The sequence below is a fragment of the Phyllostomus discolor genome, chromosome 1 (genome assembly GCF_004126475.2).
Source record: "Phyllostomus discolor isolate MPI-MPIP mPhyDis1 chromosome 1, mPhyDis1.pri.v3, whole genome shotgun sequence".
NCBI classification, from domain to species: Eukaryota; Metazoa; Chordata; class Mammalia; order Chiroptera; family Phyllostomidae; genus Phyllostomus; species Phyllostomus discolor.
The window spans coordinates 127,460,041-127,475,476 of record NC_040903.2 but is presented as its reverse complement, the minus strand read 5'-3'; positions in this window follow the sequence as shown (position 1 = coordinate 127,475,476).

The window sequence follows — 15,436 nt, the reverse complement described above, 5'->3', positions numbered from 1 at the left end:
TATCAGAAATTTTGGATACATAGTTCTCACTAAAAAAATACTTTTAGTCTTATTTAGCTTCCAATCTATTCCCTCTTTTGGTACTACTTCATACAAGCATACAGTTATTATTTATCAAATTAATCAGGTTCATGACATCAAGCTGAGTTTTCTTAATCTCTTTTATAAAATAGCGGATGTAGTCCAAAACTGGATAATCCCTGTGTTTCCTTGGAAGATGAGTGATTACTGTATCCACCCTGCTTTCTTCATTTGTACCCCTCCCCAGGGGTGAGCTTCTCTACACTCTCCAGGAAAGTTTTATACTTTGGAAGCCCTGGAGCATGCTCCCCTGATGCCTGACATTGAAGACACTTGAAGAAAATCTTCTAAGGAAAGATGAAGAATTATTTATGTAACAATATGCTCTCCATTCTGAAACTCTCAGGAATATCTAAAATACTGTAATACTGTCTCACTGAATGGGTTAATTAAATTTGAAAGACTTGATTTGATAATGATAATACTTAATATTTGAATTAATGCTGCTTCTATCATCTTATCTCAGATGTTCAAAAGAATACATCACAGATTATTATGAGATATTTGGTAGCGATGAGGCAAATCAAAATAATTCATGCCTTTATTTAATTTTTAAATATGGTTTTTATTTTTATTTTAAAGAAAAATTAATCTTAAAACATTTTACTTAAATTATATGTAAACATACAGCCCTGGCTGGTGGAGCTCAGTGGATTGAATGCCGGCCTGTGAACCAGGGTTGCCAATTTGATTCCCAGTCACAGCACATGCCTGGGTTGTGGGTCAAGTCCTGGGTTGGGGAGAGCAAGCAGCAATCACACATTAATGTTTCTCTCCCTCTCTTTCTTCCTTCCTTTCTCTTTCTCTAAAAGTAAATAAATAAAATAAATTCTATGCACACATACACTATACGGTGGAATTTCTAAAAATAGATATAACTTCATTGGGCATTAATTAGCTTATTTATTGAAAGTATTTGTGATTTCTTATTAAGCAAGGAGGACAAATATTCCAGAGCTTAACAATAAACTAATTTTTTGGAAAATATACAGTTCTATATGGGAAATAGATCAAATGAAATGCTTAAGGAGGTGGTTAGTGAAATTTATCTGTAGAAAAACTGACTCAGGGCTTTAGGCTTCTACCTATACACTGAGACACTAATCTCAATACAGAGGGAGAAAACAGTGTCTATATCTCAAGTTCATCTTTTGAAAATCACAAGACCCTCAGAGAAGAGGAAAAATTTTAGATCATTTTTGTTTCATAATAACAAATAACAGATGGAATGACAAAATAACAAAGGAAATTTTATACTGAGGGATTAATTTCTGTTTAAAATCTTCTGAATTGGTCAATATCTTTAAGTCAAATAAAAATGGATCTCACATTGTTATAGTTTTTATGATTTTAAAAATATCAATAATAGCAAATTTCTGTTACTACTAAATATGAATGAATTCTGGATAAATCTAAATTTAAAGTGAAACATAACTGTAATTATTTTTCAGCAATTCGAAATTATATTTTAAATTAATAATTTGTTAATTCATAAGTCAAAATACAAGATTTTAATATTTCATCACCATATGTAACCCCAGCTGCTAAAAATGAGGAAAATACAGACATATCTATCTCATTATTCCTATTAAGTTAAGCTTATTCAAAAGGTGACTTGACTACATTAAAAACTAAATCCTGACCTGACTGGCATAGTTCAGTAGATTGAGTGTGGGCTGCGAACCAAAGGGTTGCTGGTTTGATTCCCATTCAGGGCACATGCATGGGTTGTGGGCCAGGTCCACAGTGGGGGGCATGTGAGAGGCAAGCACACATTGATGTTTCTCTCCCTTTCTTTCTCCCTCCCTTCTCCTCTCTAAAAATAAATAAAATCTTTAAGAACACACACACAAAAAAGCCCCTTAAATCCTAAAACCTCGCTCTCTTTGCAATTAAAAGCCCAGTAGCGATTTCTTTTATTTTCCTTTTAGGCTTATAAAAACTTATCCTTTTTCCTTTTCCCTACTTCCTTTTACACAACCCCAACAAATGTAAGCACTTGTCACCTATGAATCATGCCTGTTTCTGTCTTGTTCAATAAGGTTCAGTCATCCCAATATGCACTAAATCATAATAATAAAAATTTCAATTATAATAAACTAACAATATATAAGATAATAAGTGTTAAGCTCTAGGTAGTATACAAACTGCTGTATATTTATCACAATTTTAATAATCATAACAACTATATGAGCTAAAGATTTTTATCTTTATTTACAAATAAGTAGACAAAACTCCAAGAATTTGAGTAACTTTCTCAAGGTCACAAAACAAGTAATGGACAAATTTGGTATTCAAAGCTGAGTCTATCTTAAGACTCTGCTACATTGCCTTTTTGTATTGTTTGGGAATGAAGCACATTGCTAAATTGGAACTATAAGAACTTAGATCTTACCTGTCTACTTCATCATTGTATTTCCTGTCCCCTAGAACACTTTCATGCTCAATGAACATTTGTAGAATAAATGAGAGCATTCATCATATTGAGTCTAAAATTGTCAATCAGATGAAAAGCCAAGGTCACTATGTCCAATGTACACAAAAGTAAAAATCATGGTGTTGTGGTGTCATTCTTTTAATATTTTCTCATTCCCTTTAACAAGCTTTACTCTAATATCACATTATCTCCCAAGATTTCTCTTGCCTTCATTGTTCTTTGTTCTACCTTTGACCTGATCTTCATTGCTACATGATTTCTAAATAGCCATGATACAGAGTGCAGCCAAGGAGGGGGAGGGGGAAAATAGGAATTTGGAATGGGATCCAGAATTCAAGGTGTCTAGAAAATATTACAAAGACATATAAGATGTCCTCACATCTGCCCCCTCAGGTGTGAGTTGTGGGGTAAGGGACACATGGGGAAGGAACAGGCAGGGCTGTTTTGTACAGCCACAGTTTTGCAGTTAATCCATGGCATGGCCATTTAACATATCTATAGCCTTTGGCTGGTCACTTAGGTATGTTAAATAGCTGTGGCCATGCTCTGAGGGTGGGGGGATGGAAGGAACTTTCCCCCAAGATGTAACTGGGAGGCAGGTCCCTCAAGTTACAGCACCTGCATGGGAGCTTGGAGAAGATTGGCTCCATGGCATGGGGCCACCCCTGCCCATACTCACAGTAGCAGCCCAGTAAACTTGGAATAATACAGGAATGCTGGCAAGTGTAACTGATTGTAGGAGGAGTCAGAGGGGTACAGAGGAAGTTTGGCTTGGAGATTTAAACCCAGACACGGCAGCCATTAGAGAGAGAACCACAAGGTTTTGCCAGAGTAGGGACCCCCTTCCCGCAGCTTAGGTGGAAGGAGAGCCACACGCTTCTGGCAGAGTGGGGAACCCTGCAGCCATGTGAGAGAGAGAGCCACACAGCTTTGCCAGGGTGGGGACTCACACAGCTCTGGTAGAAAAAGACCACCCAGCTTTGGGGTGCTCCCTTGGGCCCAGTGGCCTGGGAAACAGAGGAGACTTTGCCTGAAAGAAGGGTTAAAGAACTCTTGCTAGGAGGCCATGATAAGGTTCCACATGGCTTTGGATTAACTGTAGATCCTGCCTGGATGGTGACACAGCTGATGGTACCAGGAGCCTGAAACACTGATGTTTGCTTCTTTTCCAGAGTTACAGTACCCCAAATTAGGGCAGGGAGAGAAGGAAGCACTGTGAGTGTCTGTGGGCATCCTAAAGGACTTTGATATTTTAATGAAGATGTTAAGTCACTACTTTAAGTCTATATAGCATTAAATAAACATTTCCTTTCCTTTTCACAAATCTCTGGTATTAAGAGATGTCTTTCCTATAAGGCAACAGACAATTGAGCCCAGTAGGAGGTCCTTTTGGTAATAGTATACCGTCCTTACCTCCCCATGGCCCTGTGTGTGGGTCTGTTCTGTAAAAGCCACTCTGACTTCATTCTTGGCATTTTATTCACAACCAGATATCTGTAATCTTTGGCAAGTTAGTTACCAATTAGCAAAGAAAATAATATATCTACATATTTTAAAAGCATTGCGTTCACCTAAAGCAATATGGCAGTCTCTTTATTCATTGGAGAATGGGTCATCAAAGCCCATCAACATCCACTGTTCACAATTGAAGAACCCTGCCTTGAATTCCCTCACAGGAAAACAGAATTAGTAAAGAAGTATTGCAAAAAACACAAGTTGTCTAATATAGTGAGTATGCTGTGTTGGAATACATGGATTTCGAGCACCAGTATCCTTTATAAGGATCAGAAACCTTTTCCTGAAAGTTTGTTTATTTTTCATTTTTCTATTTTCCTTTCTTTCTCCTTTATGAGGAGTAATTCTCTAGTGCACACATACAAAATAAACCCATGTTAGGGAATAAAAACTATTTTTTTCATTTCATACCATTGATTTAGATCAAAATTCAAATATTCTCACAATTCACTAAGTGACTAAAATTCATTTAGACTTATTTGCTAACTAAGATTTAATAAATTATATCTGTCTACTGATCTATTACCTTAGTTTTATAACAATGTTCAAAATTATGTCCCAGAACTTAACAATGATTCCTTACCCTAGCCTCTTAATGGATTCTCCTCTACCTTCGAAACTACCCACTCCCACTGTGAATCCTGATGATTCACTTTTCCAGTCCCACCAATATTTACAACTTTACAACTTTGAGGAAAAACCCTTCATGGGCCAGTCTTACTGTCTTTTGGTGCTATTGGGAAGAACAATGCAAGGGCTATGCACATTCATACCAACACCTGTAATTTTAGAGGGAGCCTGAGCATTAAGTCATCACGTATGTGCTTGAGACAAGACAATATCAGAACTCAGTGAGATGAAGGCAACCCAAAACTGTCTGCCCATCTCTGGAATAATTAGTGTTATAATCACAGGATGGAAGGCAGAGCACCAGAAGTGTCTAATACATTCATAACAGAATTTTTAGTAAACATGCTATATGAAATAAATTTCCTTTCCATCCTGGTTAGCCAAGAGTGATTTTCTTTATTTAAAAAATAATGATGATGGTGGGGGGAAAGGGAGGGAGGGCTTTCAGGAACAACTATAAAGGACACATGGACAAAACCAAGATGGGATGGAATCAGGGGAGGGAGATTGGGGTAGCTGGGGTGGAGGGGAGTGGTGGGGGGGGAATGCAGACAACTATATTTGAACAACAAGTAATAATAAAATAAAATAAAATAATAAAATAAAATAAAATAATAAAATAAAATAAAATAATAAAATAAAAATGATAATTTTAGTGGAAAAGTTTTTGAAATTCTGTCTACTGGTGTAGTTCATTACAAATATAGATTTTTCCCATGTCATACTATGCTTGCTTTCCTAGACTAAACCAATATGTTTATGATCTCCACGCATAAACAGGAAGTTGGATAAGGATTAATAAAATTTTAAATTTTAAAAGTTGTTTGTATACCAATATTCAAAAATTAGGCTGTGATAGGTAAAATAATGCCCTCCTCCCCTGCAAGATGCCCACATTCTAACCCCTAGAACCTGCAAATACATTATTTCATATCAGAGAGACTTTTCAGGTGTGGTTAGTTATGGAGCTTGTAATAGGGAGATTGAACTAGACTATAAAGGTACGCTTAATCTAGTAAAACAGGTCCCCAAAAGTGGAAAAACTTCCCCAGCTCTTGTCAGAAGGAAATGGGGCTATGGAGAATGATCAGAAAGAAGCTATGTGTTGGCTTTGTAAATGAAGCGGGGGATTAGGAGCCCAAGTACATGGGTGGCCTCTAGAAGCAGGAAAAGGCAAAATGAAGGCCCAGTCTTCCCAGCGGAAGTTGCCTGAGTCTCCAAGCCTAAAGGATGTGCAACAAAGTCACAGCAAGATCCAGACCACATTAACTGTGTTGTTTGATTGGGAAGGTGTTGTCCATCATGAATACACCCCTCCAGGTCAAACAATTAGTAGAGTCCTACTTCAATGTTCTTTGTTGGTTGAGAGATGCAATATGACAAAAATGGCTGCAGCTACGGGCAACTGGGAATTGGCAGCTCAATCATGACAACACACCTGCTCATGCATCACATCTGTTCAGAGTTTTTTTGGTGAAATATTAAATCACCCAGGAGACTCAGCCCCCTGTAGCCTAGATTTGGTGCCCTGAGATTTCTGGCTTTTCCTAAAACTAAAATAACTTCTGAAAGGGAAGAGATTTTAGATTGTCCATGAGATTCAGGAAACTATGATGGGGCAGCTGATGGTGTTCCAACAAAGGATTTTGCAAAGTGTTTTGAACAGTGGAAGAGATGCTGGGATAACTGTGTAAGGTCCCAAGGTCCCTACTTTGAAGGGGACCAAGGTGTCATTGTCCTATGTACAATGTTTTTTGTATATTGTATCTTCTTTAATAAGTGTCTCTATTTTTCATATTATGTGGTTGGATACTTTCTGGACAGACCTCATCATACATTCTACTGTTCTCAGTGCAATGATAAGTACTTATGTGAGAAATTACATGCTATAATACTTCACTGATTAAAAGCAAATTAAATATCTCAGAGTTAATAGTGAAAGCACACTCTGTAAAAGGTGGCCTAATGTTGCAATAAAAAATATCTTGGACACATTAGGAATACTTTTGATCACTCTTTTTCTTTAATGTCTCCTTTAACATTAGAAGATATAGTGTAAGTAGATGATACATTGTAAATGGCCTTCACAAATCTGAAATAATGGTTGCCTAGAACGAATTATGGTATTATGTATTACCCAATGAATAATGATCAGTTTTAATGAACAGGCAGAACAAAGCTTATTTGACCCTGCCACTTCTATATGTCCTTCCAAAGGGTCACTATCTCAGTTCATTCACTCCCCAAAGCTTCATGGTCTCTGATTTACATGTCTAAATCTGTGAAGGAAATAATATATGGGATATCAATCTTAGTTAATAAAATTAAGTTAAATGGTAAGGCAAAGCACTAACATTTCAGTAATATCACTTAAATTAGAACCTGATTTATCTGTAGTTCCAGCTACAGATGGAAAGCAAGAGCATCCCTGTGTATTCTTTTAACAATAAGAACAACAAAACATGTTAAAGAAGCAAATCCATCTTAAAGTGACTGCTTTCCCTAGAAGCATTTTAAAAAGTGCAATGTAATAAGACAGATACTGAAACATCAAAACAAAATTTAATCTGTTTGAAAGACACATTATTTGTAGGATTAAATAATTAATGGACATTTAACTGTTCAACTAAAACATATTTGAATGAACTGACTACAGATGGAGATTGTGAGGTCATGTAGGATCCATCATAGTTAACAATATTAATAAATTTTAAAATCATAGCAAGAATGCCATCACTTAAAATGAGTAAATCAAGATCTGCATGTACCACATTACTTTTTATACCATGTCCTAAAAGTTGACAAACTGTGTCAGACAAATTCGATCTATATGATTTGCCCCAATAAAGTGCTAGAGGAGACTGAGGCTAACTTTACTCTCTGAAAGCAGTTAAATTTTTTTCATTTTTGCCACAGTAAAAATGAATTCATATTTTAGCTTTAAATGTCATATTGCCAATACCCAATTTTTATTGTCTTCTCTCCTGTAAAGCATGTCCTCCTCTTGTCAAGTTCAAAGAGGAGGACTACACTTCGCACTTCACTGGTTCACGAACATTTTCCTGTCAATATCTACCACAATACCATGGAAAGGTCTTTCCTACAGTTTCCCTAGGGAGAATTGTTAGATGATCATCACTTACCAGACCCTGCTAGTAAGTTATGATAATAACAGCACTGCTTAAAACTGTAATTATCAGGATAATTATTTTCTAAAAGAATCCCACACCGAAAAGCAAATTTGATGAATTATCCAAAAGTGTCAAAAAACATTGAAGATAAAACAAATGTGGTCAACTGCAAACCTGAAACTAAACATAGCTTTGTAGTTTCATAAAGCTAGTATGATTTCACGTCTTCAGAGGAAGCTGATTCTCTGAGTAATTTAATGGGAAAATTGATGGTGAAACATAAAAAAAGGTTATGAACTAAAAATAGACCAAATGAATGAACTCCATATGGTGGAACTATTAAAAGATACACTGTAAGGAAAATGAATGACTGGTCTGCAAAACATAGTCAACTTGCCAAATGAATTATTGTGGCAAAGATACAGAAAATTGGGTTGTTCTTTCTCCACCTCTTTTCTCCCACCCAAGTACTAATCAGGCCCAACTCAGCCTCTTTTCTTAGGTGACTTAAAAATGTTCATTTTCAAAATTGGACTGACCTGGGTTCAGTTTTGTGTTCTGCTGCTTCCTTACTAACTATGTGACAATGGGATTATAATTTATGTTACTTGTTCTTTAGTTTAATCATTCTTTAAATGATGCAAGCTTTGGTGGGTGGATTCGAACTATTTTTACAAAGTACATAACATCATTCCTGGTGATTTTTAATTTATTAGTGTGATAAAAATGGGCATGAAGATATTTTAAACAATATTATGAATGAGATTAGTTTAGCAATTCCATCCTGACTCAGAGAACCCTCTTGGATCTTAAAGGTATATCAAAACATAAACAGCCATTTAGGGACACACTGTGAGGTTATCCTGGGGAAGAACTACCTAACTGGCCTATTTCCTAAATGGAAACTATTCCATCAAAGTTAGATAAAAACACCTCTTACTTTCATGTAGAGAGGAATTTTTCTTTTTATGTTTATGTAGAGGTTGTGTTTCCCACATAAAAATGAGAACAATTTCAGACACCCAAAGCAAAGAAAGAAACCAATGACAACTAATAAGGAAACAATTCCCACTAAAGAAACAGGAGTTGGTTTTGTCTTAAGCAAATAAAACCCAACTGAAGTAACTTTAAAATTCACTATTTCAAAATAGCCTACAGTCAGCTACCATTAAAAAGAGAGACATGGACACTACTGAGCTTCCTTTTTGTTTTTGTTTGTGATCCAGTTTGTCAACCTCACATTTTAAATTTGGACTTCTCCATAGAATTAAACCCATGCTTTCAATCAGCCCTAGGATCAATTTCTAGCAATATTACAAAGGGGAAACACCCATTTCTAATATTAAACTCCTAAGGACAGTTTCTAAAGCCTTAAGTTAGATTTCTTTTCTAACCCTGGTGCATTTATTAAAATTAGATATTTGAAAGACTGGAAATGTCCTAGGTTTGAGTCATTTTACTGTGAGTGATTAGAAATCTGTGTTTTTCACCTGCCAGGACAAAAAAAAATTTTATCAGAAAGAGTCTCAGTTTCCCACACTGTACTAGTACCAATGAGCAGGAGAGAATATATACTGTAACAGGAGCATAAAACAGATATTATGTATACATTAGAATATATTAATATAAATATATAAAGAATAAATAAATAAATACATATATAATGGAAATCTATTGAATACTTATGTTCAACAATGGATATGTTCCTCTCCTTGAAACCATATGTAGTGAAAAATAATATAATGTAAAAATGATAATTATAAAGAAAAGACAGTGGGAATGATAAAGAGAAAAATGTGGGTTAAGGCAGAAAAAAAAACAAGATCAAAACACTGACTTTTATTTGTTTTTTATTAAATTATTTTATTTTATTCATTTATTTTTATTGTTCAAATACAGTTGTCTCCACTATCACCTCACCACTCCCCCCTGCCCCACCCATCCCCACCTTCTACCCTTGAACCCACCCTCCTTGGCCTTGTCTACATGTCCTTTATACATATTCTTTGATGGCCATTCCATATTATCCCCTATTATCCCTCTCCCCTGTCCTCTCTGGTTACTGTCAGTTTGTTCTTTATTTCAGTGTCTCTGGTTATATTTTGCTTGCTTGTTTGATTTGTTCATTAGGTTCCACTTATCGGTAAGATTACATGGTATTTCTCTTTCACCTCCCACACATGACTCTGAATACCTGCGGCAATTTTGAGAAAGAACAAAGGAGGAATCACAATACCTGACAGCAAACTATATTACAAAGCCACTGTGATCAAAACAGTCTGCTACTGGCATAAGAACAGACACATAGATCAATGGAACAGAATAGAGAGCTCAGAAATAAACTCAAGTCTTTATGTTCAATTAATATTCGACAAAGGAGGCAGGAGCATAAAATGGATTGAAAATAGTCTCTTCAACAAATGGTGCTGGGAGATCTGAAAAGCCATATGCAAGAAAATGAAACACAATCACCAACTTATACCATACACAAAGATAAATTCAAGGTGAATAAAAGACTTGAATATAAGTCGTCACACCATAAAAGTCCTGGAGGAGAACATAGGCAGGAAGGTCTGAGATATTCCACAGAGCACTATTTTCACCAATATATCACCTAGAGCAAGGGATATAAAGGAAAGAATAAACAAATAGAACCCCATCAAAATAAAAAGCTTCTGCATAGCTAAATAAAACAGCATTAAAATGAAAAGAGAACCAACTGTATGGGAAAATATTTTCAAATAATACCTTGGACAAGGGTGTGATCTCTAAAATATATAAAGAACTCACATGACTCCACTCCAGACAGACAAAAAAAAATTAAAAATGGGAAGGGGACTTTAACAGACACTTCTCCAAGGAGGACATACAGAGGGTCCAGACACATATGAAAGGATGTGCAGCATCACTAGCCATCAGAGAGATGCAAATTAAAACCACAATGATACACCACTTCACACCAGTGAGATATACTGTCTTTTAAAGTAGACCTCTTTTCTAACAACTACTTCTATCTCTGTACTTTTATGTATATATGTAATTTATAAATTGTCTGTTTTACTTTTTCAATATACCTATACATGTAACTATTAAATAAAATTGAATTCATTTGTTCCTAAAGGAAAATTTTGATATCCTTTTCTTTTATTTTTAATATAATCTTTGTTATATTTTTCTATTACCATTTAGTCCCTTTTTAAGTACCTTTTATTGATTATGCTATTACAGTTGTCCCAATTTTTTTTCTCCTCTTTAGCTCCCTCCTCCCTATACCCCTTCACTCTCCATCATCACCACCCCCACTTAGTTCCTGTCCATGAGTTGTACATATAAGTTCTTTGGCTTCTCCATTTCCTATATGATTGTTAACCTTCCCTGATCTATTTTATGCCTACCATTTGTGCTTATTCCTTGTACCTTTTCCCCCTCCCCCTCCCCACTGATAACCCTCCATGTGATCTCTATTTCTGTGATTCTTTTCCTGTTCTAATTGTTTGCTTAGTTTTTCTTTTTGTTTCTTTAGGTTCAGTTGTTGATAGTTGTGAGTTTGTTGTTATTTGACTATTCATAATTTTTTATCTTATATTTCTTAGATAAGTCCCCTTAACATTTCATGTAATAAGGGCTTGGTAATGATGAACTCCTTTAACATGACCTTATCTGAGAAGCACTTTATCTGACCTTCTATTATAAATGATAGCTTTGCTGGATAGAGTAATCTTGGACGTAACTCTTTGTCTTTCATGACTTGGAATACTTCTTTCCAGCCCCTTCTTGCCTGTAAGGTTTCTTTTGAGAAATCAGCTGATAGCCTATGGGAACTCCTTTGTAGGTAACTCTCTCCTTTCCTCTTCCTGCTTTTAATATTTTCTCTTTATCTTTAATCTGGGGTGACTTAATTATGATCGGCCTTGGGATGTTCCTCCTTGGGTCCAACTTCTTTGGGACTCTCTGATCTTCCAAGACTTCCTGAAAGTCTATTTCCTTTGACAGATTGGGGAAGTTTTCCTTCATTATTTGTTCAAATAAGTTTTCAATTTCTTGCTCTTCCTCTTCTTCTGGTGTCCCAATGATTCAGATATTGGAGCTTTTGAAGTTTATCCCAGAGGTTCCTAAGCCTCTGCTCATTTGTTTGAACTCTTGTTTCTTCATTCTGTTCCAGTTGGATGTTTATTTCTTCCTTTTGTTCCAAATCATTGATTTGAGTCCCAGTTTCCTTCCCTTCACTGTTGGTTCCCTATATATTTTCCTTTATTTCACTTTCTGTAGCCTTCACTTCCTTCATTTTTCAACCAAGTTCAATCAATTCTGTGAGCATCCCAATTACCAGTGTTTTGGACTCATCAGAAATAGATTGTCTATTTCCTCCAGGTTTCATTCTTTTTCTGAAGTTTTGATTTGTTCTTTCATTTGGGCCATATTTCTTTGTCTTGTCACACCTATTACATGGCAATGGGGGGAACCTTATGTATTCACCAGGGTGGGGCAATGTTTCTAGTTGCATTGTGGCACTGCCTGTGGGAGAGGGGCTAGAAAGGGAACAATACCACTTGCCGGGCTTTTGTCGCACTTTCCATCACTTCCCTTGTTTCTCACAAGTGGATTGTGCCCTTTAAGGTTCTGACTCACAGGTGAGTGTGTTTAGAACCCTATGGGCCTCTCCACTGAACTCTCCTGTGAGGCTGAGAATTTCCCTCACCTCAGGAACCCCCACATATTTTTTTTAAAGCCAGGGTTTTCAGGCTTTAGTTTCCTGTGCTGAAACCCTGGGTTTCGAGGTTTGTCTTGTTCCCCCATTGTTCCTCCTGGCTTATCTGCTCATGAATGTGAGACAGCCTGTATGCTGTACTGCCTTGCCTTGCCTCACATCCTCTTCACGCAGCTGCCCATCTTCAACCCTCCTACCACTCTGGATGAATGTTTCTTTAACTCCTTGGTTGTTGGATTTCCATGAAAATTATTTTCCAGCAGTTATGTTTGTTGTTTGTTTTTAATGTGGTTGTTATCCTTTTTTTGATTGTTCAAGGAAGAAAATCATTTTTGCCTACCCTTCCATCTTTGCCAGAACAATATTTACTCCCCTTATACCACCTCCCCCAGCAATCACAACAATGTTGTCCACGTCCATGAATACTTTTTTCTTTTTATTTTGAAGAATGATTTCCTGTTACGAAGGGTGGGCTCTTTGTAGTACAGACTTTCCCAGCTAGTTCAGTGTTCTAGGAATCCATCTGCATCAGTGTCCCAGCTACCATGGTTATGAAAGGCTGCAATCAACTTCAGTGAAGTTTTTTGAAGACTCTTCTTATGCATTTGCTCATTTCATGATGGGCCATTTGCAGCACAACTGCCCACACCACACTGAGTTTTCAGCAATTTTTGACCAAAAACTCCATGACCTTATGCTCCACCCTCACTATTCACCTGATCTTACACTGAGTGACATTTGTTTTGTTTGTTTCCCTTATGAAAAAAGTCCTCAAAAGGAAACATTTTGCTGATGTGGAAAAGATGAAACAAAAAATGGCAGACACACAAAAAAGGCATCAAAATCAATAAGTTCAAAAACTGTTTTGAGCAGTGGAACATAATGTCTTCATAGGTATTGTATCAAATGGAGAATGATTGAAATTTAAACATGTAAGAATAAACACACATTTTTTAATAAATAAATTCTGGAGTTTTGTGGGGCCTCCCTCTTATATGTTTATTCTGATAAGGTAAAGGATGAATGCATCACTTACCTAGGTATGAATGCATGCCTAGTCCCATGCTATACTACTGAACATTATTAATTAAGGTGTGTCCCATCACAGAGAACAGAAAACATTACAAACAGCAGCTTAAAAAAAGTCAGCCAGCTTGTCTTATACAACACAAAGACCATGGGTAGATAGTCTACGTTGACACATAAGCTCACCTATGTCACCAAGCACCTGTTCCAGCTTCTGTGTTCCACACAATCACCTTTGGCTTGTGAGTTTCATTCTCATGCTCACAGGATGGCAGTCACACTTCTAGGTGTCCTGTTTTTATCTCAAAAAAAGAGAACAAAAGATGAAAACAGAAAAAAGGAAAAGGCTAAAGAGCATATAAAGAGGGAATGAACAAGTTATATCTTCTTTCATAAAAACTTACCTAGAAGTATGACTCCAAGAATTATTGAAGTTCACTGGTCCAAATGACATCATAATGGTTTTCTGTGGCCTGAAATTAATTTTAGACAAGAATATTTTGAGGAGAATATTTTCACTCAAAGAAAATTAGAGTTCTTATTAGTAGAGAAGAGAGAATGTCAATTGGAAACTAATTATATTGAGAATTTTCATTACATAAATATATCATCGATAATTTATATCTTGCACAGGCATTATTTACATCTGGTGTTATAGGTCAAAACAATAATCATAGATCATGTTATCTACATGCATAAAAATAAGTTGTCAGTTAACATGTCCAATATAAAGCTGGTATCTAAAGGAGTTTTCAATTTGCTATGCATTCCACATGCCTTTTTAAAAATTCCATGTAACTAATTGATAATGTAAGCCCATTTCTTTTTATAGATTACAAAGCCAACCTTTATTTAGTTGAAGCAATTTTCCCAAATCCCCATTAGAAAATATCATGGTCAAAAATTTAACACAGATCTTTGAAACTGCATCTTTCTTTTTCGTTTGCCATGCTTTCCTTTCTATTCATACCTTTGTGTATGTTATGTGCCTCATGGTTGGCTCTGACTCCTGGCACCTCTATGAATGAGTGACAACCACAATGTTCTGTTCTCAACAGCCCTGCTCAGCTCCTGTAGAATCAGGCTTCTGTTATAGAATCAATCCGTTTCATATTTGGTCTTCCTCTTTTCCTCCTGTCTTCTATTTTCCCCAGCATTATTGTCTTTTCCAAAGAACCCCACCTTTTATGATGTATCCTCAGTAATACAGCTTTGATTTTGTCATTTTTTGCTGCCAGGAATATTTCAGGATTAATTTGTTTTAGAACCTACTTGGTTATCTTTCTGGCAGCCCAGGATATCCATAGAGCTCTCCTCCAACACGCTATTTCAAATGAAACAAATATTTTTTATGTTAACTTTTTTCACTCTCCAACTTTCACATTCATACATAATAATTAGGAATATGAGGGTGTGGATGATCTTAGCCTAGTTTCTAACAGAACATGTTTTTGGTGATTTTTCCTAATCTTCCATTCCTTCTTTTCTGAGATTCAGTCTTCTCTTGATTTCAATGCTCCATCCTTTCTTTGAACTGAATTAGGGTAAGCAAAACCTTTGACAATGCCAGTGTCTTCATTATCTATGTTAAAATTGTGTATTTCTTCTGTAGTCATGCTTTTTCTCTTCATGTTCAAATACAGTTCTGCTTTGGCACTTTCTTCTTTGACTTTCATTAGTAGTTTCAAATCATTCATTCCTTTAGGATGGAATATTTTGCTTCTTGTTGCTTTCTCAGGTGTAAATGCATGCTCATTTCAACTAAACCCAGACTTTTAAGCAAGTAATACAGCTTAAGAGATAGTTCATTGATTTTAGGCTTGATTTCTTGGTAAACAAACCTGGAGGATCTTTAGCATATTGATTGTTGCCAAAAATAAGTATAAAAATAAATAATTGAATAGATTA